The 27771-nt window shown below is 34.0% G+C and overlaps 1 protein-coding gene across 45 annotated transcripts in view; it reads right to left on the bottom strand.

Annotated features, from left to right (window-relative positions):
- Window positions 1–27771, bottom strand: part of Nrxn1 (neurexin 1) — a 1065676-nt gene that overhangs the window by 128739 nt on the left and 909166 nt on the right. The gene's annotated exons all lie outside the window — the stretch shown is intronic.

Below are 27771 nucleotides of genomic sequence, written 5' to 3'. Positions count from 1 at the left end.
AAACAGTTCTTGTGTATTCCACATAAATTGGTTTATCAATCACTTGGACATCACAAGAGATTACATCTTGCATCATCCAAATGTGTTTTAGGAAAAGGCTTTGACAAAAGTGACTTTGTATGAGTGTCCTTCAGTTTCATTTAAAGTTTAACATGTTGAAGCATATAAGATTCAAAAAAAATATGTGTATGCTTTTATAGACTCAAATATCTGCTTTTTATTAAGTTATTCTTAAAAAGACATAAGAGCTTACGGTACAAATAACAGGCAATAAACAATGGCTCCTATTCATAGATCTAAACTAATTGAGAGTCTTGCTTCTTTGAATAAAAAATTGTCTGCAAGAAACTCTGTTTAAATTGACCTTGAATAATGCTTGCAAATAGATGAGTGTTTTCTTGATCTATAAAGCACTTAGGAAGAAGCTGGACTGCCCTCCCAGTGCTCAATTGTGGATATTGTAAGAAGAGTTTTTCTATTCCATAAAATTTAACAGAATTGTAAGCTAATATATTTTGACAATAGCTCAGATAAGGTATAAGGGGAGGAGAGAAACCTTAAATAACAGTACTACCTACATAAAAATACTGGAACATTGTTGTAGGAAATATAACAGGTATGTTTCTTTTCCCAAATTTAGAACAATTTCTAAGTGTTTTCATTTTCTTGCACTAACCTTATAATATACTATACTTACCATAGTAAACCTACCCCAATATTTGCCAAACATTTTTAGAAGACTAGAAAACTATCTTTTAGACTTTATCAGTTTGCCAATAGAATGTCTATATGATTGAAAATATTTCACACATTAATATTTAATTTAAAATGTAATTATTACAATTGAAATAATCATACATTTAAGGAAAGCACTAAAAATATTTCTTTGCATCATGCAATCATTAAAATGTTGCAAAATGGTTTTTTAAAAGTGTGGAAATATATTTTTGGTAAGTGAATAATTTTTTTATAAATGATACAAATAGTATAAAATTCTAAATATATCTGCATTTTTAAAATGTTCACACAGCTGGTGCTCTCTTTTCTGTGTTTGCATAAATGTGTATTTTTAAAATACACAAAATTTAATGTTGATTACCATAGGGCAGTGTGAATATTGAGTTATGTGTTTTTTGTCTTATAGTGATTTGTATAATAAATATGTTTTACATGTATAATTTGAAAAGGAAACATGAAGTATTTTCCAAAAGCACAGCTCTTTTGCTCCAGGGACTTGTTTGTCACTTGATAATCATACTAACTGAGACTACAAGTTCACAATCAGATGGAATCTTGAGCTGTGTTTCATGCTAGGCTGTTCATGTCATCAGGAGCAGCCCATATTACTTCAGAAACCCTCCCATCTAGTTAGCAAATTCCTACTGTCCAATCACTATTATAGTCTTTCAGAGGCCTCCCTGTATCTCAGCACTCACTCCCACTCATCCTCCACATATCAGCCACTCTTGAATCATGCCACTAGCATAACCCTCCCCATTGCCTTTAGGATAAAATCTAGACCTCCAATGAGGTACATGAGCACATCCACAATGTGGTCTCCTCCTACCTCTACTGCCCCATCTCATGGCCATAATTGACTTGCTCTCCTATTTTTAACCCTATGAGGATTTCCTCAATGATTTTTAAAGCACTTCTTTCTGTTCTCTGGGTCTTTTCACTTGTAGCTTCTTTTATCTAAGATACTCTTCCTAGATCTTACCCCGTCTATTTTTTCCTTAGCCATCCCTCTCTCATTGATAGAATCTTCTTGGTGAAAACATGATTTATTCAGGGAGTGTTCCATTTTGTCTTTAAGTTAGGACAGCTGACAACATAATTTCACATCTCCTGAGTCATCCCTTTTAGAAATAAGCACTGACCTCATAATTGCATATTTGATAAACAGTTTTTTTTAAAAAGTCCAAGGCTTTGTGAGAGCAAATATTGTGTATCATGTATGTTGTATCTCCAGAGCTTGCACACAAATCTCTATGATATATCTATAGAATGAACTAGAGAAGGGAATCTTGATCTCCGTTCTTATAGTTTCTATGGCACCAAGAAGACACCCCTTACAGTCTGATAATATTCAAAAGAAAAGAAAATCAAATACTAGTGTCCGGAAAATGAACCGCATAGTTAAAACTTTCCTTTATACTTTCCAAAGGAAAGACCACAAATTTCAAATGCAATTTCATTTCTTTAGTATATTTCCATTGAATTAAACATCCAATGAATTCATTATTTGTTTCACATCTTCCCCAGGTCACAAAAGAAGTAATCATTGATATTATGAGAAGGAAAATGTTGTGGCAGGGAGTCCTAAATAAGGTGGAGAAAGATGAAAATTTCACATATTCTTTTTGAATGACTTTGAGAAAGGACATCTAAAATACATGAATACATATACACACATACATAAAATGTGCCCTCATATCTTTGGCACTAACAGAAGAATTAACATAATTGATATGGTGTGTGTTTTAAGTCAGTAGTATTTTTAAACATCACTGATGAGACTCAACTAAAACAAAAGCATAAACACTGCATTTTTCAATGAGTAACAGAGGTCATGTAACAACAATGACATTGACAAAGAGATTTAGAAAACAGATTGGGTCGGAGAGACAGATGAGAAAATATGTGATAATATATATATATATATATATATATATATATATATATATATATATATATATATATATATATATGAAAGGTAGCCAAAAAGGGGGTCATATACTCCATAATCGATGAATGTCAGATGCCTGCTATTTCAAAGAGCATCTTTTTTTTTTTTTTTAGTGTAACAATTTGATTTGGAAATCAAAGGACAGGCTTTACTCTTTATCAGGGTAATAGGAGTAAATGGGTGGAAAATCAAATAATGTCTACTTCAATTCCATATATAACTACTTTATTCTCTAAATTCTTTGTACTTCTACTTGAATGAAAAAACTATTTTTAGGGCTAAATTATTCATAAATATACTGTTAACCAAGTGAAGAGTCAGCTAAACAGAATAAACTGACAATGCTGCTATTTATTTTGTATTAGTTTTTACTTCTGAGATGGGTTCTTACATGGACTGAGTTGGTCTTGAACTCCTAGGAGTAAGTGATCTTCCTGCCTCAGACTTCTGAGCAGCTGGGAACGCAATAAGCATGTGCCACAACACCTGACTGACAATACTCTTTTAAAAGATGATTCCCAAGTCACCACTAAAAGATAGTTCAAATTGTCCTATTCTACAGAACAAGGCCTATATTTTTGCCTTCATTACATGATTTTCTTTAAAAAGTTGCATGTTGAAGGTGGTAATTAAAGCATATTTCTTTATGCGATTTCTCAAATGGATGGTTATATTTACTTATAAAATACAATCCAGCATTTTGTATGCTCTGATAATTATATTTAATCTAGTCTATAGTGCAATATAATCCGTACTCTACATTGCAATATAAGGACATAATACATCCCATTTCATTGGAAGTGGTCAAAGACAAATAAAATTTCCATTGATTATTTATTTATTGAAAGGTTTGGAATCTACTACCAAACTGCTAGTGTATAAGTACATTCCATAAAATTTCTTTGGATAGTCAAAAAAGCAGGCTTGAACTGACAGGTAAGATTAAGAACAAATAGAATGTGCCTGAGAATTCAAACGAAACCCAAAGTACATCTTTGAGAGAAGACCTTTTCATCTTCAATTATTCTAAATCAGAAGAAAGCATAACACAAGAGTTAACGACTTCTAAATGATCTATTTATTTTGGATTTTTAAGAGAACCCAAGAATTTTTTAAATTGTAAAACTCAAATTAGAGCAAATTATATTCCATGCTTTTATGATTATGTCAAAATGTATCATAATGTTATATATAACTTTAAAAACTACCCAAAACACCCAACTATGGCAATTAGTTGAGCCCATAGATTATATTTATGACAACGGGTCTCCTTGAATAATTAAAAGATAGCAATTTATTCTCATACTTTCTTTTCCCTGATAATAGCAGGGTGGCAATTTTTTTTTTCTCCTCCAGTTAGTTTTGTTTGGGTTCTGTTTATTGGTACTGATGTAGGACTGATGAGGCTAGCCATCCAAGGAATTAGCAGGAAGAAGGTTTATTGGCTGCAACCGGATGAGTCCAGAGTGTGGCTTGTGCTTGAAATTTCCTCCTCTGGACAATTATTCTAGAAACTCTTTGTATTTTATACCCAGTGTGTGTGTGTGTGTGTGTGTGTGTGTGTGTGTGTGTGTGTGCGGGGGAGATTTGGGGTTTATATTTTTGCAGGAGTCTACATAAAAGTAATTTTTTGAGTTATCAGAAAGTGCTTTTTGTCTCATTTTTTTAGAACAGTCAGAGGTTTTACACATTTTACCACAAAAGCAGGAGCAACATCATCAAGTCTATGGTCAAACTTAGCTTTTGCAAGACAGAACAACAGGAAATAGGGAGTTGTAATCACACCGAGCTTTTTTTTTTTTTTGCAGAAAATCTTTGCTGATATTCTCTTAACAACAACAATTTATGATGAGGGTCTCTGCAGAAGCTTAATTAACTTGCAATGGTGAAGAAGGGGGCGCCACTATAGTATCTTCAGTGAAAACATCACCAATAACAAACGTATCTCTATTGAAGTAAATTTGAAGCAATGAAACTGCACGTAAAGGTTGGTGTTATTTTATTTTGAATTGCTGAAGGATTATATATTTTTGACAGGAGGAAAGCCTCCTCCCTCTGTCCATAGTAATGTCACCACAACAAATTGACAGGAATAAACCTCAATTGGATGGCCTTTCAAGTGAAAGTACTGAATGTAATGGATACTTCAAACAAGGTTCCAGGGGTAAAGAATAAAAGGAAAACCTGATTAGTCATACTTGGAATATAATACTTTTTTGATTAAATCCTAGATAATTTCATTGTCTCTCCTATAAAAAAGACCTAATATTTATATCCCCTTCAAACTTATATTATTGGAAACTAATTCCCAATGTGATAATATTTGGAGATGTTTAGGTTATAAAACAAAGCCCTTGTGAATGGGATTATTGCCTTTAAAACAAGGCCACATAAATCACCACTGTCCCTTTCACTGTGTGAGGACATAGTGAAGAGATGGTCATTTATGATCCAGGAGGCATGCCCTCATCATTCATAGAAGCTATTGGTGCCTTGATCTAGGATGTCTTCCCTAACTATGAGAAATAAATTTCTGTTGTTTATAAGCCATTCACATTATGGTATTTTGTCATAGCACCTCAAACTCTCTTAGACACAATCTCACCAAAAATACTTGGTCACATTTTATTGTATTAGTTTTATAGGGATCAGTCAACTCCAAGGAAACAAAAGTTAATTTCAAAGGATCAAGGTAAACATCAAGGACCAATAAAACTCATATACTCGACTTAGGGTTAAATTTCATGGTGGAACTCAGAACAAAAGGAAGCAAAATTTTAATCATAATTTTACACCTATTGGCCAGTAGAGATAAAGTATAGGAACATCACTGACATATAGTTTTCTCCACCCATCTTTATCTTCACCCTTGCTGTGCAATTTCTGTTGAAAATAAAAATGTCAGTTTTTGATATGACACAGTAATATCCTTGGAAAAAAACAATGGCAATGCTATGAGCCAAATATTTGTACCGAGAAAATATGAAAGTAAAGAAAAAAATCAACAACAAAAAGATACTTGCTTCTTTTGGACTCTTTGTTTCCTCAGTTTTAAAATATTAGGAAAGAAAATGAAAGAGTTCTAAAAACTATGCATACTTCAAGAGAAGATTAGGAGTCTGTTTTTAGATGTTTTGATTGTGAATAAGAACAATATATATTTTTGATACAGGGGATGTCTCCACTCTTTGCCCATAGTAATATGATATTAATATATGCCCAGGTCCATAAGACAATGTAAAAGTTTAACATAGTTTTGTAAAATCATTCTAACACTAAAAGGAACATTATCAAATAATTTTTATCTAAATGTTCTATGTGTGGTTTTTATATGTACCAAATAGAGTAATGCCTAACTTAGCTGGATTGTTCCGCAAAAGTGGATTTTAAACATCACTGACACTTGAATAACAAATTCTTGAAAAACAAACCTAACTACTTCAATGAAAACATTTATTCTATGTATTACTTTATTTTCTACATCATAAAGATGTTTAAATAACAAGTACCTACATCTATTTGGCTTCTTCCTAATTCTTTAGTTTCATTTTAAGAACTTCTAACTCTTTAAATTCTAAACATTCCATATCTTTTTCAATTTCTTTATCTAAGTCAATTCACTTTGAACATGTCATTCTAGTTGCCTTCCAAGTTTCCTATATCCCTGTGTATTCAGTCCTGCCCATTCCCATCTCCCTCTCCTCTCTCCTCTCTCTCTCTCTCTCTCTCTCTCTCTCTCTCTCTCTCTCTCTCTCTCTCTCTCTCTCTATCTCTGTCTCTCTCATACATACCCACACCCCTGAGTCCAGCTAACCTATTTTTCATTTAAATATTAACTATACCTGTTTCTCAAGGATTATTTCCTGTTTCCTCTCCCCCTCCATTAAATTATCTTAGATCCTTCCATTAGGCATTCTTATAACACTTAGGAAGAATGTCTATAATCATGATAAAATAAGTTAATTGATTCTAAACTATCTGTAGATTCCTTGGGGGTAGAAGCCATGTCTATTCTGTTTGCTGCTATATACCTTGTATATAACACAATGTTGGGGACATTATGCCTGCTTGATAATAAATTCCTAAGTGAAAGCTAAACCCATTTGAAGTATTTATTGCATGGTAATACAGTCATATTTGTTGTTCCAAAATTCATAAAGCAGGTCTTGGGGTATAGCTCAGTGCTAGCACTGAGGCATTGTGGTCTGTCCCCAGAACCATTAGAAAGAAAAGATCCATAAAACAGTAAGGTTGCTAGCATCTATTAACTAGGACTCAATCCTTTTTTGGATCAGTGATGATTTTGCCATTAAGGTAAACAATAGTGTATGTAAGTGTCTTAAATAAAACCTTTTGTGCTTAAATACAAATCAATGATATATAACTATGTCGGCTCTACTAACATACATATACTTCAGCCAAAAAATTAATAGCATTTGTGATCTATTTTTGTTCCCTAATTACATACAGAGTTGATGGTTGATTTGGTCAGAGAAAAACTTGTGAAAGTGTTTAAATTCGCCAATAAACTGCATATGATAGAGATAGTCTCAGACTCAATGAGTCTTGAGACACATATATCACTGTGAAGACTATGCCTACCTAGACTCATTTCAGTAGTGATTTCTTTAAGGTGAATTGACATGTAGACTCTCCAAGAAGCACCTGCTTCCAAACTCTATCAATAAACATATCAATGTCCTGTGAGTAAATCAGCTTTCCTTTAAGGCCAACAGGATACAAAGTTGGGATTTGTTGACAAAAGTTACAGATCTTCTAGTCTTTTTAATGTGAAGGCAGGGAACTTCTGGAATATGCCCAATTTAGGCCGATATATAGCTGCAAGGGACTTGGATTGTCTTCTGGACTTGAAAGTCTGCATTGAATGATAAACACACACTACCAGAGGCTAAAGGTACTTCTTTTCTGACAATAGGGCTAGGCCAGCCAGTTAGCTTGCAACTAAGTTTCTTGCTTCCCGGAAAATCCAGCTGTGGTGTGCATAATAGGAGGAACCTTTTGAACCTGGATATATCTGAATCCAAAGCTGTTTCATAGATGGTTATTGCAGCAATGTCTCATAACAGCATGGGTCATAGAAGCCCAACATCTCCTTAGTCTTCCTTGCACTTTGCTATATGATGGAAGATGCCCTAATCTCGTTTATTAATTCCTGCTTTATAAAGTGTGGAGTGAGATTATCATTGTGGACACATGAAATCAGTAACCTTCTCCACACCCTTGGTGATTTCATCAGGAGGCTATTTTTTTTTTATCATTTCCATTTTATAGATTCAAATGGTGAAGCAGAGGTAAGTAAAGTGATCAAAGACCAATTACAGTTGAAAACCCAGCAAGAAGCAGAATTGCATTATCTTCCTTTTATAATGAAACCTTGCCATGCAGAGCCACTTGAGACATAAAATGTTCCTGGCATTTCTTGTCTTTACCCCTAACATATAAAACATGTCCCAAGTATAATAATCTACAAAGTTATTTTTTTATTTTATTTTTTTTTAAAAGCTGACCCTCTCAAGAGACAAATTGGAAAAGGAGGGAGGTTCAAAAGACCACTGCACTTTGGGCTTGTGAGAGAAGGGAGAAAACTTTGCAACATGTTAAAATAAATTTTGCTTGGACATCTCATTTCCTCCTTTCTTCTTTTTACTCATCTCTTTGTTTCTCCCTTTATCCATTTCCAGGAACTCTGGGGCCTCATACCACTTTAATAATCTGATGTGTGCATTTGCATTTATTACCCCTAGACATAGGTCATGTTCCCAAAAGACCACCTTCTTTCTTCTGTTGTTCCAATAATTAAACCTCTATTTCGTTAGTTTAGTTGAGTTAGATGTTAGGAAAGCAATTTGGCTCAATGAGATCAATACATAAGCATTGACTGTGTACTCTGCAAGTTGTTATGTCAGGCATACATCAATGCATTGTGTGGCTCCTACTGTCAAAGGGTACACACGCTGGGAAGTCAAGGGGCAAAGTGAAGAAAGTTAAACAAAAACAGATGTAGGTCAAAGTTCAAAATAATAGATAACTTGTCAAAAGGATACAAGTAATCACCATGTGAACAGCAGTTGCCACAGATATTCAGAGAGGAAATTGTGCTTGAACACAGGGCTTTCATCCAGATCACAAAAAATCTAAATTTTATTGAAATAATAATGATAAAAATGTGTTATACTGTGGATATCAATCTCCAAAAGGTTAGTTGAGAATTCTCTTTAGCTTCATAAAGATATTTCTTAAATCTATTTCTTAAATATACTCTCCAGTAAAATATAGTCTCAAAAATAATTAAAATATGAATAATGACTATAATATTTATGCCATGAGACCTAAAGAAGTAGTAGATACAACATTGAAGCTACTATGTAAAATATAATGCAAATTGGCAAGAATTTGAAGGCAATATGTAAAAATAAAAATATTTGTTTTAGAACGGAGGAATTATGGTTGATCTTTTTTTTCAAATTTTAATATAATAGTATGAATACTGTATTAATACATATTTCAACTTTGTTTCCAATGCTTCCTTTAAAATATACACAATTATTGTCTGAAAATTAAGTGTAGTATCTTAATGCAATACTGCAACCCTGTCAGTCAGCTCTCTATAGCTGCAGAGAACACACACTGCTCAAGTAGGGCATTGCTCTGTGAGTAATGCTTCAGATGACATCCCAGCCCCTCCTGTGAAACAGCAGGCCTTTGTATCCAGTTAAACAATATCTTCATGTGAGACTGCTGTGATGTGGGGCATGGCAGGCCACAGGCTGCCTACTGCAGAGTTCAATGATGCTTTGGGGAAGAAATTATAATAAGCTTAGTGCATGTCTAACTGGATTGAGAAATTTCTCCCTTCACTTCCCTCTTTAATGTGGATCTACATTAAGATATTTAGTGCTCCTTTATATAAAGATTTATATAAGCAGTTGGTCCCATTAGCTACTTATATTCAAAAACTGCAGTTGATATTGTTTCCTCAGATTAATTAATAATAAAGGTAGCCTCACTCCTCTTGGATCTCATTGCCTACATGGAATGAACAGCAATTCATACTTTCTTCCCTGGCTTTTACATGCTCTTGATTTCCCCTTGTAGAGACTGAAATATCATATCAAAAACCAGGAGCAAGAAATGAAAAGCAACAGGAACAAGTAGATAACCAAATACAAAACCCATCCTGATAAAGGTCATACTCTGTCATCATGCATACTAAAGAGTTCTATTGTGCTAGGTGTGGAGCATTAAAAAAAATGCTTTAACAGTCACAAAAACAGACAGGGCCACTGATAGATATCACAAATAGTGAGAATTTAAAAAATAAAACGTAAGAGCAGCCCCACATTATCTTACAAATGGGATCTGCCATTTTCCCAGATATGAGAATATTGAGCATATTCTAAATCATAATGTCATCACATTTAAGCTTATCCACCCTAATTAGAACCTACAAATCTATTCTCTAAGGCATCTTTTCCTAGCTCTTGATTTCTAAAAATTCTAAAATTATTTGGTATAGCTGGAATTTCTCCCACTCATACCAACCTGAACTCTTAATCTATTTTTAATAGTCTGGACTTTGGAAGAGAAAATATGTGAATACCTCACATAGTCTGATATGGCACATAAATGGTACTGAGAAAGTTCATTATTCTCCAGTGAAGGAAGACAAGTTTAGTAAGTATGGCATTCTAATCTCATTTTCAAATGGCTTTCAATCTTTCTTGTAATTGGAATGAAGAAAGTTCTTTTTTTTTTTTTTCAATCAGAAAGATGGGATTTGTCAACTGTACACAAATTACTTAGGATTAAGTGTTTTGTTAAGTGCAAAAGATTGCCTGAGATTCAGTTGTTGGATCATTGCAAGCCCCCTTCAATTTTATAAAATGTAAAATCTTTTAAATAAAATAACTATTTTTTTCCTTTTGTAAACAAATTGAAGACTACAGATTTGAATTTAAATTCCTAAAATAACTTTCCCCTACTAAAGATATATTTTTCTCTGCCATCAATTATTTTTTTTTTAAATAAGTTCACATGAGGTCCAATTCACAATGGAAAGCAAACCTTTCATGAACAAGATACTAAGCTCTAATTCTTGGGTTCAATTCTCAGCTTCACTATTAACTGATTGGGTCACAATGGCTCTAGAACGCAATGTCTTTGAACTTCAGTTTTCTCATCTGTAAACAGGTATTTGTAACTATATTGACATAATCTATGGATCATGGTTCCTGGCACATAATATGCACTCAGAACATATTAGCTGTGTTATTGTGGTTGTGTCACTCTTATTATCATTGATAACTTGCCTTATGTAACATATCAAAGAATGTATATTTTACAGAAAATAATTATCTCCCACCTGATCACAGGAAGGGAGCTGAGGTAAGTATAAAGAAAGATGGAAAGTAAATCTATGTATTTTTTTCCTAGGATGAATAAAGTCTGGGGAACTAGTCTTATTCTACATGATGTCCCTGACCCCAGAGGTGCTTCATCAAAATCACTACACATCCCTGAAAGCAGTATCAACTTCCTTCTCAGAGTTTATGCATGGCTAAGCTCTCAAAAGAGCCAATGGGAATGAAAGGAGGTCACTAACTGGTAGAGATCACAAAGACGAAAAGGCCCAGGATACCTACCCCAAGGGAAAATGGAATTCAGGGAGCCACCTTATGTTCTGGGTGGCAAAAGCTGCTCCCAGGATAAGAATATGTTAGTCATCAGTGTGAAATCTAATATATTGGTGCTTCCAAGGCATCCAATTCAAATAGAATGCCTTCAACTCTTCCCTCCATGACACTGTAGTGGGAAAGGGACACAGAATCTGTGAACAGAAGTGGATACCATGGGATCTCAGCAAGGCAGTCTTGTCACCTGTGAAATGAGTTTGGTGTACTAGGTGGCTTATAAAGTCACCTCAAGGCTAATCATCTGTGGTTTTGGGTTTTGGACAGCGTGGACATAAAGACAAGCATTAAGCCATCCTATTAAGATGTGGTGTTTGTGGGCTTTCATGAGGGAATTAATTTGGGAGGCATTAAAAACAAAATATCATAAATGTGTCTAAATTGGCAAAAATCTTTCAAAGGCAGTAAGATCTTTGACTTGGCATGTTCTTTTTTTCCCTCTTCTTTTCAAATAAGACTATAGTTTTATAAGTTATAGTGCTTTGACAATTTTATGAAGACTTTCAGTGGTCATCAGTGCGACCTTTATAATTAAGCCATTACATTTTTCTGATCTGTTTCATGTTGTAAGCTTGTCTTCTTTCTTCTTTCCACTATACAGATATGTACACCTCTCACCACCCAGATGTTTCTCTGGATTCTTTCTACCCACCCACTGAAGCATGTCAGAGCTCTGACAGCTATCTCAAGAGGAGAAAGGCAGGCAAAGGTTAGAATATAGAAAATTTTAGGTTTTTTGTTAAACAGTTAAGAGGATAAGGAGGTATCTTATGATGTAGAATAAAGAAAGGGTTTATCTCCTTTTTATTTAAAAATGTTTAGCACTAAATGGATAAGAGTAAAAAATTCAAGAGGGAGTCTAAAGACTTGGTGTTAATGGTTACTCTTTGTCCTCATTCATCAATGTAAACCTTTTCTTGAATTTCTCAAACACCTGTGATCATGGGAAATGTACTTTGGGGGCTATATCTGGTTCAGAAGACCTCCTCAAGAGAGTTGCTATCCTATCAAGTCTGGCAAGGCAGACGTGAAAACCTATCGGTGGGTGGCCCATTGTAACTCCCAGCCAGGGTGAACATCACCAACTAAGACTCAGGCATCCTGAAGAATACAGTAGGAATAGAGGAGAAATGGTTCATTACAGGACAAAACTGTGAAAAAAAAAAAAAAAAAAAAAGCACTGTGAATTTCTCTACTGCCCTCAGGATTTCCTCTTAAACTATCTGTGACTTTTGGTGGAATCCTGAAAAAAAAAAAACAGATTGTCCAAAAAAGCAAAAGTATATATGCATCCTAACAAGTTTGAGCTAATCTTCAACAGTAAGGACAATTGGAATTGATTCATTCACATAAGAAATATGTAAGTGGCTCATATAGAACAACCTTTGCAAAAGTAGATGGCTCTTTCTTGTAACCCAGCACACCTGGGTAGGGTTATGTCAAATCCAAGGATAGCAATAAACTAATGGAAGCAGAAATCTTGGACCTAATACACTTCCTATAAGATTCTTTCTAAAGTCTTTTAAATCCAGCTGTTTTGATTTTAGTGAAAATGAACACTTTGTTGCTGTCCTTCACATAATAAGACATCAAGTACATGGAGACTTTTAATGAGCTGAATTGTAACCCCAAGAAAAACCCATATGGTGAACCCAATATTTTACATGTGACTTTATTGGGAGATGGGTCTTTTAAATAAAAGAGGTGATTAAATTAAACTGAAACATGAAGGTGGTCCCTAATCCTATCTGACTGTTATTTTTATAAGAAAAGGAAGTTGTGATACACAGAGACACCAGGGATGTGGATGGCCCAAGGGAAGCCATATGAGAACACAGTGAGAAGGTAGCTGCCTTTAAGACAAGACACAGGTCTCAGAAGAAACTGAACCTCAGGACATCTTGATTTTGGACTTGTGGCATCCAGACAATGAGAAAATACATTTCTGTTGTTTAGGCCACCAGACTGTGGTATTTTGGTAAGGAAGCCCTAGCAAAAACTAATACAGAGATGATTTGAAGATATTTCAAGATCATATATTGTGAACTTATTCACAGATCTTTGATGTTAAGATGTGAATATAATTTGTTGCTAATTGCTAAAATAGTCTTGAAATGAGTACTCCTGGATCTGCATTTTAATAAAGTACCGTGTTAATGCCAATAACATACTTGTTTCAATATTAGTTTTAGTTTAAAAGTGCATTTTCCCCCTTCTGGTTGTGCTGCAAATCGTCATGGTCTGCAACAAAATTTTGATAGTTGGCACAGTACATAATAAACTCCACCCAAGTGCATTTTTGCACTGCTGGTGAATTATAATGAAATTGACTTCCGAAAAATATATGTGTGTGCATGTGTAGTTCCATTGTGTATATAGAACAACCTTTGCAAAAAGAACTACCTTACACTTCATATCTTTAAATGACTTTCTTAAACTAAAAAGAATTATGTATTATCACCATTGATTTACTTTGTGGATTCTTGTAGCTTCTTTAGCACAGATGAGTGTAGTATTATTAATTTTTTTGTCTTATTGCTAGTTTGCTAATTTATGTACAAAGTCTCAGTGCAAAACAAAGAAAACCACACTACATAAAACAAACCCCTATGTATGTTCATAATCAAATAAATTGACAGGCTCTTACGGAACTATGCTTAAGTTTTCTTCAATTAGACAACTACTATGAAACCAGAAAAGGTTTATTACGCCCATTGCCAAAATTCCAAGAGCAAATTCCAAGTTCCACAGGATAGTCTATATTTATTCATACTTATTTCTATTCTTAGGGACTGCCTGAGGAATTTAAAAGAAAAAATACTCACATACATGCATACCCTCACACATGATTCTAATTGATCATAATTAGTTTTGAGGGGTTTGCAAAAGAGTCATGTTAAAAAAAAATAGTAACTTTTAATGTTAAGTCGGAACGTTTATCTTCTACTCAAAACTGAATCCACATCTAACCTGGTCTGGTTTTCTTTTGGTGCTATCACTGAGGGATGATGCTGATTCCAAGCCCAACTAGGCAAGGTACACCTCAGAGAAACTATAATAGGAGTGACAGCCTCCAGTGAACATGCCCAGAGGCAGTGAATTCCTGGTAAACTGATGACTGCCCCAGCAGGTGATGAAAGACCTGAGTTCTATGGAGTTCAGATCATTTTAAGACTCCTAATACTTGCTAAGATATTATAAGGAACTTCACCACTTTCACCTGGAGAGCCAGATTTCAATGTACATTTTGGTTTCCATTTTACTTCGGAAAATGCGTGGGAGAAGAGAATGAACAAGCCTTGTGTGTTCCTGACTTCTTTTATGAAGTTCCTAGAGTTTATGCCCTCAGGGAGAACCTGACCTTCACTCTTAATACCAATATCTTTCCATCTCCACATATCACAGTCCCAGCAATACCTGGACTGCTGTATCACCTCCTAATTAGCTCCAGACATTCATTCTGGCCCCCTCTAGCTTATTCCTTGCACTTTAGTCATAGAGGTGTATAAAATAATATGTATGCTCCAATAGACTGAAAGAACCAGGACAGCAGGGACTGGATCTATTTTTGCTCCCACTATATCCCTGCAAGGATGCTTGCACATGGCTTAAGTATTTTTGAATGGATTACTAAATGCCTTGACTGCACCCCCTCAGGTGCTTATCTCTCCCACTATCCTATGTTCTAACATGCCTTGCTGTGTTGAATCTCTACTCTGGAATCTTTATCAGGAATCTCATGCTCCTTTTTACCCAGACTTGCTGAATCCATTCTCTCCAAATCCTGGTTTTTGCTGGCAAAGATAGATAACCATAGTGGGGGTTGCTTTTCTCCACTGTGCAGTACAAGAACAGAAGTAATTTCACAGTAAGGTTTAGATAAGGGTCAACTCCATAAAACTTGACACAGTAACTCTCTGTTAACTATTTGCAGAAATCGGCAACAATTCTAGTTTGGATAGGAAGGTTAGGGATGAAGAAAGTCATAAAAGACTAATAGGCCATCAGAAGTTCTTGGGCATTCCAATTGGAAACAGATCACATGTAAGCTCTGAGATAAATGAATACACTATTAGTTTGTTTCAATGAAAAAACAGACAAACACGAAGAAAAAGAAGGTGTAACTTATTTAATGGTGTCATGCCAAAAAGATTTATGCAATAAGTGTTTTGCCTTTTTCTTCTTCTTTTACTCTTTACTCAATGTATTGTGCTAGAAATACCTGTTGCCTGGAAAAAATGAAGGAGTGGGTTGTATCCCAGCTCCACCATTAATGGACATGTATAACTATATATAACATATTTTACTTGTCAAGCCTTTAAAACAAAGTAATTTTCCAGGGTGACTTTTTTTTTTAATAGCAGGATATGAACCCAGGAGTGCTTAACCACTGAGCCACATCCCTAACCCTTATTTTATATTTATTTTTGAGACAGGGTCTTTCTGAGTTGCTTACAGCCTAGCTAAGTTGCTGGGGCTGGCTTTGAAGTCACTATTGTCCTGCTTCAGCCTCATGAAGGTGCCATTTTTTAAGAAAGAAATTTTATTTGATGACTATGGTAAGGGATCAGAACAATATATTATAGAGAATAAGTAGCTTTTTAAGCATGTTATATTGCCCAAATAATTTGGGGGAAATTTATCATACATGTATCATCAGTAGATGCATTTCTCACCAAAAATGAAAATTTTCATTTTAATAATTCTAGGAGGAAGAATCTCCAGTTTAAAATTTCTGAGCCCTTATTTTATTAAATATTTGAAATAGAAAATTATTGAGATTTATGGAAGGACAGAGTCAATTTTATTTGATCTTCTAGAAGGAAGAAAATCCCCGATTTGAATTTCAGTAATCAACTTGTAGACATGTTACTGAATGTTTCTGAGTAATATTGTATCTGTAGTGTGGGGATAATTTATAAGGTTATTTAAAAGAATAAGATATAGGGAGTGTAAAGCACCCAGAGATAGTTTCTGGCACATCTTGTTAATTATACAGTGGTTATTATTATGTTTATAGATTACATAGAATCCCAGGCCCTTAGAAATGAAAAGGATTTAAGCTATAATCTGATCCAGTCCGCATCTAATGTGGGATGATTGATTACCCTGACAGATTGGTCTCTTGAGTGCTACAGAATTAGAAGAGAATCTGAAAGGAACCATAAGCTCATTAACAGCTGAAGTACATTATCTCACAAAATCTTCTTTTTCATGTTATTTCCTTTCTTAAAGTGAATGTAAAATGTATAGAAAGAACACCATCACATATTTATACAATGGACTTTCTTGTTTTGTTTTGACTAAACACTGAAATATTCTAATTTCATTTCATTATTGTATTTCATTTATCAAGTTAATAGCTGTTAGGTATACTCAATACCAACAATAGTAAAGTTCAAAGTATTAAACTAAAATGACAAATACAGTAAAAAAAATAAACAAACATGTTTAATCCTAGGTTTCCTATTGTAAAGGCAAGAAACAGAAATCACAATATTCCAAAAAATAATTATATATATATAAAAATCAGGAAAATCACTTTCCAAAAAGTGTATGTGTTGAAACAAAACAATTAAAATCTGAAAAAAATTTATTCCAGTATGTAAAATATTAGACCTCAGAGAAGAATGCTGAACACTACAGTGCATCTCTTTATCCATACAATTTCTGTTCCTTCTGAAGTTCACCCTAGGAAGTCACTGAAGCATTGAGGACAGGAGAAGACATGGTGAAAGCAATGAGAAGAATGTGCATGTCTTGGCTGTTACCAGAGAGAATGAAATAATAGAGACTAGAAAACAATACAGATGGTTAGTAGCTGATAACAGGAAAGGATGTCCAACTTGAAAAATAAAAAAAAAACCTTAAATCATCACAATAGTGGCAGAACAGATAGAAAAATGATTGAAAATAGGGAACCCTTAAAGAAACTAAAGGATCCTTTAGTGGAAACTAAAGTCTACTATTGGAATCAATGACTGCTTTGATGAAATACAAGAAATATTTTGACACATTGAGTTTATCAGGAGATTATCAGGAGAATTATGGTCTTAATAATGCACACTGGGAATTCGAGAGGTAAGATGGTGTGGGAGAAGTATAATCATATTATCCTCTATGCATATATGAACATGTCACAATGAATCCTGCTCTTAATACACCAATGAAAAAAATGGACATGTAAATAAATCGAAGAAAGACCACAAGAGTAGAGGATGGTGTTACCTATGTAGACACAGTGAATTTCACCTTGTCATCATAGACTCAGAAACGACTCAGATTTTCCTGAGAATCCAGGGACTTGAACTGGAAAACTATATGATGTCCATAACTCGAGGACCATCCTGATACTCTCAAAGAAACCTCTCTGACTTAGCATAGACATTCCTGAGGGACCCACAACTTTAATTATTAGAATTATGACAAAGTTGTCAGAAATATCTTTTCACAGAGAGCAAGACCATTTGGGTACTATTTTGTAATCCACAATCACCTCTGTTCTTGGGTCCATCCTCCTTCCTAACTTAAATGAGCATATGCATCAATGTATATCTATCTTTTCTTTCTAGTTCAGACTTGGACTTTGCTTGATTTAAGCACTATACATTTTAGCTCATATATATTGAGAGAGAGAGAGAGAGAGAGAGAGAGAGAGAGAGAGAGAGAGAGAGAGAGAGAGCGCAAATGTATATTTTATGTTAGGAAATCTGGTATTCCCCATAACATACCGCTCTAACCCATTTATTCTTCGTCCCAAGTTTTACCTGACTATTATAGGTTGAAAACAGTGTTTTTTTGTGATTCCTTATATTCCTCACCAGGTCCAGCACAACACAAGGACAAATATAAAGTAGATCTTAACACAGGTTCACCAAAGGATTAAGAATATCTTAGGTTTGGGTCTTCTAAAAGATGTAGTATGCACTTATGGATCTCAGTGTGTGAGCGGAATGAAAACAGATAAGTCATATGTCTATTATAGTTATTTTATATGTGTACTGTTAGCACGTTAAAGAATTTTATCCATTTTCTTTTTTTGCTAATGGAGATGGAACCCTGGGGTGCTTACCCACTGAGACACATCCCCAGCCCTTTTCATATTCTAGTTTTAAACATGGTCTTGATAAGTTGCTTAGGACCTGAATTTTATCCATTTTCTGATTCTTTCTTTTCACTTTTAGTTGTTGATTTGTTTCCACTGTTTTCCAATTCTTAATGAAATGAATATTTGAGGAAAATATCTTTAAACAGAAAATTTACAAAACTATTTTAAATAAAAATGTAAACATACAAGCTAAGATACGTGAAACTTGGTAAAACAAAGAGGAAATCAAGCACAAGATTCACGAGTGTCTAAAATACATTAATATATTAACATATTTTAGAAGGATTAAAATAGAGTTAAAATTTTAAATCTAGTTGTAATTATTTTTCTATGATCAGCTGGTGCTATTTTCCCAATATCTTCAGCTTCTTCATCTCAACTAGAATAAATTCAGACCCCCAGTATAACTAACTTACGCAAATTTTGTTTTTTTCAGTAAAAGGCCAGCTAATATTCTTAGCTCTATCAGTAAGCCTAGAATCTTATGGATAAGGTGATAAATATTCCAGATTGCCCATTAAAGTCTTGGTTTGTGGTTGTTGTATGGGATTAATGTGTTTCATTACTTTTTTGGAATTATTCTGTTTGAGCAATCATTTTTATGGTCTCCTAACTGTTGGGAGTCATTGTAGGAATCAGAAAGAGAAAACGCTCTAGATGGCTATCGCCAAGGCTACAGGCTTGGCAAGCCCAAGGTGCTGGGTGAAAAGGAACTCACAGCTCTTTCTTCAGGGCACAATACCTGTATGAGTGTGAAGGCAATAGACAACCCAAACACAGTCAGGATTTCAGCACCTCCTGGTCCCCTCTGATGGGAGATTCATAGAGCACAAGCTGTGTGACACTACAGAGTTGACTGTTCACCAGCTAGCCTAACGCTCAGCCCGTACTTTATTCTTCTATGAAGTCAGACTTGATAGACATACACCATTCCTTTCTTTAAATTTTCACAGAACATAATTTCTGTTCCACTCTTTTGACTTGAACCATGTTCTTCCTGGTGACATTTCTGTAGGTTTCTGGTTTGGGGCAGATTTTGGGATAGAAGAGGCACAGCAATTACTTCTCTGCTAAGGATAAGGAAAACAATCTAACATCTTTGGGCACATTTATCTTCCTGTACATGAACCCAAATCTGAGAGCAAAGACAAGGTAAAATTATTTCTAGTGTTTCCCTGCTTTATCCTCAGATGATATGAAAAACCCCAAGAGGATGCCTACAACTATGGATAGTACCAAGCTCTCCATATGCAATGCTTTTTCTATAGCTATGATAAAATTTAATTTAAAAATTAGACTCAGTACGAGACTAACAACTAATGAAACAGAGCAATTAATGAAATAGCAGAATTTTAACAATATGATAAAATAATATTGCCAGCATCACTTCTCTTGCACTTGGGTGGCATTTTTAAGAAGAATAAGGGTCACTTAAATACAAGCAGTCCATCTGATAACAGATGCTAAGTGAATGATGGAAAGGTAGTGGATATGCTGTGTAAAAGGATGATTCATGTTCAGGGCAAGATAAAGCAGGAGGTGAGAGATTTTATCACATGCTGAGACTGGTGCAAAATTTAACACTTAATACTCATTTCAGAAATTTTTCATTCAATATTTTTGTACCACAGTTGAGTGGTAACTGAAACCGTAGAAAGCAAAATGCAAATAAATGGGCTAACTACACACATTAATATAGAGAGATCAATGCTACTGTGATTGTAAGATTGCAGACTGAACTATTTTGTTCAATAATAATTTGTACTCAATCTAAGTACTTCACACGATTTTGCCAATGACTAAATGTTTTGAAACTAACAGTTCAAATTTCAAAACACCCAGTGAGAAAAAAAAAACAAAATAAAATAAATAGAACCCCCACACCAAAATACCCAGTGAGGTAAGTACTATCAGTATATCATTTTACAGATTGAGAAACTAGAGAGAGGTTAAATAATATGGCCAGAAGTTAACACATCTAATGAGAGTTTGAACTGGGACTGGAACCCAGGTAGTCTGACTCCCAAGCCTTCACTCTTAACCTTCATACTATCCCACCTTTAATTATGTATTAGGTCTGCAGCCTATGCTTGAAGTTTGGTCATTTGGTGTACAGTCTCTATTTCTTACAGCAATTTCATTGTTTAGGAGGGCTATATAAGTTGGACTAGGAACTATCTTTGGCAACTAGACAAAGAATAACCAGTAAAAGGTATAAAATCACTGTGAACATGTTTTAAACCCACAGGATCCCAGAATGGCCTTCAGAGATCTGAAGAGAAGTATTAAAAAGTGATAGCACAACAAAGATCTGGGAACCATCTATCTGGTGAGGACCAGGAATAAAGTCTTTGATTTTTCTTAAAGTAATAAGAATAAATAGCATAGGTAGCATTGAATAATACTTGGGTGCAAACATGGGATACTTGAAACTGTCAAGTTTCTTAATCTCTCTGTTCACTCATTTATCAAAAGGAAATACTATTTGTTGCTTTATATTGATTTTTTGAGTATTAATGCAATAAGGTATATCAAATTAGCAGCCCAGTGCCCATTATAGAGTGCTTACCATAGAATGCATGACTAACTCTCTGTAGCTAATACTAGATCCTACAACAGGTAAGGATTCAAAGGGTTCTGTGGACATCTGTGCTTTGGTATAAGCTGTTACCTCTTCACCCAATGCCAATGTAACACCAGTTTCTTTTATTGAGTCAATTGGATGGACTTAGCCTTCTGTTTGAACACCATTTCCATAAAGCACAGGCCTCATCTAATTATCCTACCATAATTGTGACCATTCTACCCTTCTATTTGGCAAAACAAACCTATGAATATAAAAAAAAAATTTCTTTTTGTTTGTTTCTCCTCTAACCATAAAAATGCTCTCTCATCCAAATCCTCTGCCAACCTGAGCAATAAAAATAACAAATGAGGGGACAAAAGACTCTACTTGGACTTTTAAAATGCTCCAGCAAAGGTGACCCTGGAAAATTATTATGGCACGTTATCAATTAGTTGACTCTATCTAGAAAAATGAAGCTAAATGTTCCCCCATTCTGTTTAGTTTTATATCTCATAAATCCAGCTAAAATACTTCATTGGAAATGCATATGGTAATATCCAGACAGAGTTATGTTAGGTATGTTCTCTTTGGGATTCTCAATGGACATTTTAAATATTCAGGCCACCAGTATAGATAACATGCTCAAGATGATAAATTACTTCAATAAAACTTAACAGGAGCAGCGTCAGTCTCAGATTTCTGGGTCTGGGGAAGCTCAGCTGTTTTTCAATGCAGTCAAAATTATAAGACTAAAAACAAAACAGACTTTAAAATGTTTAAGATGAAAGTCTGTCTTTGAGAACTATTCTACCCATGAGGCTAAATCTGACACAAAATATTCATCATCCTAATTTAAATTTTAATATATGGCCTACTTAAAAGCTTCGCACTTCAAAAGGTTTTCACATTTATTATGTCATTCTGTCTTAATTAAGAACCCACTATAATATTAGATTACGTTACACCTTTGAATTGTTACAAAATTAAGTTTATATTCCCTAGAAATAAATGTACTTTTCTAATAGTGATATGGACATCTGAATATATAATTTTTTCTCAATAACTGCATGTGACTTACCAGTTCCACAAAGATGTGAAGTTTTATTATTAAAGTAATTTTTCTGGAATACTGGTATAATATAGAAATATTTGAGCAAGAGGTATTTTTAGGTGGAAATCATTCTTAAACTCTTCATTTAAAAAAATGAATTATGGGAAAAAAACAGTACAGGATGGTTAATGAGAGTTCCATATACCTTTCATCCACCTCCCTCCTCAGGTGTTAGTAACTTCAATACTACTTGAAAATTCTTAAAACAAAGAAATTAATACAGGTAATCAGCTATTAACGAAAGTACAGACTTTATTAGGTTTTACCAGGTTTTAACTAATGTCCCTTTTCTATCTTGACATCTAATCCAGATCCCACAGTCCATTAAAATGTCATGTCTCCTTAGTGCCTTCAGATTTGTCTTTCTTTATTATTCATGTATTTGACAGATGTGAACAGTATCGATCAGTTATTGTGTAAAATATCCCTTGATTTGGATTTGTCATGATTAAGTTGAGATTATGGGGTTTTGCTGAGACATCAAGAGTGCCACAAAAGCAATATGCCTTCTCAGGCCATATCACCTCAGCAAGGGAATGAAGGCAACATGTCTTTCTACAGGTGAATTATTCAGCACTCAAAATACATTTATTACAAGAATAATGGCATTCTAAGAACCATATTTGAAGGGATTTTTTTTCTAAATTTAAGTACAAATGTTCACCTTATTCTATTTATATAGAAATATAATTTTATCTGATCTAGTAAAGGCTACATCCCAAGGGGTAAGTCAGTGGTTATGGAGTCACATTAGAAGATTAATAAAGGACAGTTAATTTCATTGGAAGCGTATTTCATTTTTTTCCCTCTAAAATCTTAACATCCTCTAAGATCACCTAAAACAGAGGTTCTGATCCCTGTGTAAGGATCAGAACTCACATACATAATTTAGTGTGTACATGCAAGTATGTGTATTTTTTTTTAAAGATAGGGCATTCTACTTTATTAGACTCTTAGAGAGGCAAAATTCAAAGGGAGCTTAAGAAAAAATGATCTAGAGGATGTTGAGACCTGGAGACAGCTACCTATCTAACTTCTATTCTAGAGAGGTGCTTGACACCAGATAGGAAATTTTCACTTTTTTGATACTCTGCTCTCTCTTGACTATACTGTCATTGTTTACTAGAAGTAAAATGACATTTAATACCAGCTTATATCTGATCTTATAAAGTAAGTAGGTAGATGACTGGCAAAAGGGAAAAGGCATGAAAAACATGGGCTGGACTCAGGATCAGCATTCAGATGATGACATTAAAAACTGAGAGGGGGAAATCACATAGTAGAATTTTTAAGTAGCTTCACCATACACAAAAATACTAGTTATTATCTGTGTTCATCATAAAAATATGTAAATATTTCTGGTCAATTTAAGAAAAAGGTCTTAGAAAAAAAATATGGGGTCAGAGTGTTTGAGAAAGTATTAAAAAGAAGGCTGGTCACTGAGATGGGACCATGACTTATCTTCCATTAACTCAGGTAATTATAAACTACAAAATACAAGAAAGATACTTTTGGAAAATAATTGAGTTGTTAAGAGCATTGTTACAAATCCAGAAACCGTATTAAAATCAACCAGATACTTGAAAAGCTATTTGAAGTTCGCTGAAAGCCTAATAATGTTAAAAGTGTATTTCTCTGGCTTTTGATCTTTAGCTGTTTTTAAAAGCTTTTTCCATCTCACTCCCTAAAAAATAAATTTTGTGCTTGTAGTGATAACTTTTTTATATTTGACATGATACTGTTTGTAACCAGGAAGTAGATTCGTTAATCTCATTTTCCATGTCTTTGCAAAAAAGTCCTTCAACCCAATCTGTCATTATCTTCAAGCTCTTCTTCTTCTTCTTCTTCTTCTTCTTCTTCTTCTCCTTCTCCTTCTCCTTCTCCTTCCCCTTCTCCTTCTCCTTCTTCTTCTCCTCCTCCTCAATATATTTATTTATTCAGTCTTGAGAGAGTTTTTTTTAAAAAATTGATGTAAATTCCTATTTATTTTTATATCCAAGGAGTATATATTTTATTTTTATTTATCCCACAGGGAGTAATTACTAAGATATAGTTTATTTGTCTTTTCTTTTTTATTCTAATTTGTTATATATGACAGCAGAATGCATACAATTCACATTACACATATAAAGCACAATTTTTCATATCTGTGGCTGTATGCAAAGTAAGCTTTTCTTATTTAAAATCAGGATAATCTATTTTCATGCTTAACATGTATGGTTTTCAGGAATGAAATCAGCATATATGTTTATTATGAAAATAATTTAAATTGATCAATACAGCGTACATTGGAAATAATAACGAGAAACTTGAAAATACAGAGGAAAATTGTGTGGAACTAATGATACATGAACTAATGATGCTGTTATTTTTATATTGTAACATAAGATATAATCCACTTGGCAAAATTCCTCAAATAATCAATAAATATTGATTGGATTGGTTGGTTTCTAAGTAACAAAGTCTGAGAATTTGTCAAAGTAAGAAAGGATCATTGAAAACTACAAAAGCGAATAAATTCTTATTCATTAATTGTCTCAAAATATACTTAATATTTTAATGGACTTAAGTTTGGCTTCAAGTACACAGAGAAGCTGTGGTTCCAAATCCTATTTTATTGGGCTTTGGGTATCTGGTGGTGTACGAAACACCCACCTCTTAGCTCATTTGCAAAATATATTAAAATGAGAGGCAGAAAAGTAGAAGAAATAGAAAAGAGCTTTGACTTTTGTGCCTCTGAATCATTCACATTGGTATTCAAATAGCAGATATCCAGCATATCCTTAGAAATTAATTTTTCAGATTATTTCAGTTCTGTCAGCAATAAACATTTAATAATATATTTGCTTTCTATGGTTCTGTTCATCATGAAAAAAAGTGTCTACTAAGCTTGAATTGAGTTTTCTGAATTAGACAGTGACTAATTTGGCCCTGTGAGAATCTGACCTAATTCCTATAGGGTAGAATACAAATTGGAGTCAGATATTTGAGCTTCTGGTGCAAGACAAGTTTATGGAAGTCAGAGATAGATCTCACTGACCAGTTTCCTACCATAGAAACTGAAAAGTAGTCCCATAAATCCATAGCACAGAAAACAAAAAAGACAACTTATAACAAACAGTAAGACTTTAAAAATGGTCAGCTATGTTCATATGAAATTCTTTACTTCCGTTTTACCATGAAGAATAATCTTTTAGAAAAAAGATTAGTATGTGCATTGTGTATGTTGGACATTCTAAAAGTCTAAATGAGTATAAAGTCCACCAAACCTTCAAAGGGGAACTTTGTTTTTCCTTTGTCAGAATATCAAACACAAAAACAAAACAAAAACCTTAATATGCCTTATAGCAACATGAAAAGTTCTAATATTAAAAAAAAATATCCAGGTCACTGATAATGTAAGAACAAGTGAGAAGCCTCAGAATATATCATTTCCTTCCATTTCCTTGGACATAATTTCTTTGAAGGTTGGCTGAGAATTTCAGATAGATGTATGAATATACTACTTAATAAAAAGTTCATTATGCTTCATCACTAAGAATAACCCACAAAGTACCAGCAAAATTCAGCACAATGAAAAAAAAGATAACTCAGAAACTAAGTCAGAGTTTTAGGCACTTGTTCTAAGATTTCTCAGAGTATATAAGATTGATTGAGAAATTTAGATTAGTAAACATTTAACTATATAATATTGAAGCCAAATATTTATGCATTGAAACAAATATTCATCATGCATGTAAGTATAGTTGCACCAGCAAAAAGATAGTGTTTGGGCACTAACATTTAATAAGGAACCTAGAATTATTCAAGACCATTTAAGTATCTACTTTATGCCAAGCCCTTATTGTTATTCTTTCACAGGACTTCACTTAAAATTGGTAATTAATTTAAAGAATGACTTAAGTCTCCTGAATAGTTTATTAGTTTACACAAGAGATTTTTATTTTCACTATCCCACTTAAGGAAGGAAATAAAACCCAGTCAAACATTTGTTCTATGTATATATTTGGCCAGTGCATGGAGCAAGTCTTCTAGGATAGACTTTTTCTCCTGAATGATCCTTAAGGATTCGAATGCTCTATAATGATTTACTTGTTTGCTAATTAAGTTTCTCAAGTGAAGTTAAAAACAATCAGTGCCTACTAATTAGTATTATTGACTCTAGAATTTAGTGACTACAAAACAACTATGGTTTTTGCCAGAAAAGATTTTATTTCATGTGTTACTGTTTAATAGTCACAAGCGTTTTGAAAGTATATGTGTGGGTCAACAGAAAATACAAGCTGTGACATGGAGTAACATGCACCTGTGACCAATCATGTAAGTCATGGCTTTTAGTTATGACCAACACATCCTGCTACACTGAAGGATTCATCTAATAATCTCTCTTCACTTTGGATTCTGTGTCCCAGTCAGTACAAGGGAAAGCTCACAGCATATGGACAAGATCAAGTGTAGTTTTGACTTAGCCACTAATTAGCAATTGTAATATTGAAGAAATCTGGTGGCCTCTTCAAGGTTCCCTTTTGTCATTTAAAAAATGAAGGAACTGGAATAGAAGGAATTTTAAGTTCCTCCTTCTTTCAAATGCTATGATTGTAAATGAAGTAGATATTCTTAAATACATCATAGTAGTAAAATTAGGTTAAATATAAATTTAAAGTCCTAATGAAATTAATTAACACCTCGATACCAAAAACAGAAAACTCTAAATAATAGAATGACCTGTAGGGATCATTGAAAAATTGCTCATGAATTCAATTAAAAATAATAAATCTATGCTAAATGTGTAGAATTAAAAGGGCAATAATCCATATGGCTTTCTTGGTCTCTGAAATATTGTACTAGTTTTCACTGATGAAATAGATAAAGATTTAGAGCCAATGCTCACAAAACCTTTCAGCCAAATCGCATGATCATGCACAAAATACTTAGAGCATCTCTATGAAATCTTCCCTGGGGGCTGTTCCTTTCTTCAGATCCTCTCATCCCTAACTGATCTACTTTGTCACACCACTTCAGATACCATTGGCTTCTTTCTTTAATCTCTAATAGCAATCAACACTGAACTGGAAATTTTGACAGTTAACACAGTTCACTTGAGTTTGGTAGGTGTTCTTAATCCTTCTTGTCTCCCAACCAGACAAATCTTTTAGCAATCAAGAACCAGGCCTTTGGTTTCTCTATCTGTTCCTATCACAGGTTTCAAGTTCATTAGTGTCTAGTGCCTTCTGGTGACAAAGTGAAGAACTGAATAATTAATAGTGAGAGAGCAGGGAGAGAGGAGAAAGAGATTAAGGGGGAGAGAGAAAAGGAAAGAGAGAAGGAAAAAGAGAAACTAAACAGAGGGAATGTCTTTGTTTATTTAGTTGTTCACCAGGTCTTATAATGTATTCTGCATTCTTTATTTTTTTCTATACTTCCTGGGTCCTTATTCTTTTGACATATAGACTATTTCATAATTCCCTACATATTTTCTCTGTCTTTTTCAAATGAATGCACTCTTCAAAAGACTCAAGTAAAGTCCACTATTTTTTTTCCGCAGTCTTACTACACCACTTACTTCAAGATGTCTTCCTTCTTTGA

This window comes from Ictidomys tridecemlineatus, chromosome 12 (assembly GCF_052094955.1).
Source record: "Ictidomys tridecemlineatus isolate mIctTri1 chromosome 12, mIctTri1.hap1, whole genome shotgun sequence".
Classification (NCBI taxonomy): Eukaryota; Metazoa; Chordata; class Mammalia; order Rodentia; family Sciuridae; genus Ictidomys; species Ictidomys tridecemlineatus.
The sequence above is the reverse complement of the archived record's forward strand: the minus strand, read 5'-3'. Positions and strand labels throughout refer to the sequence as shown.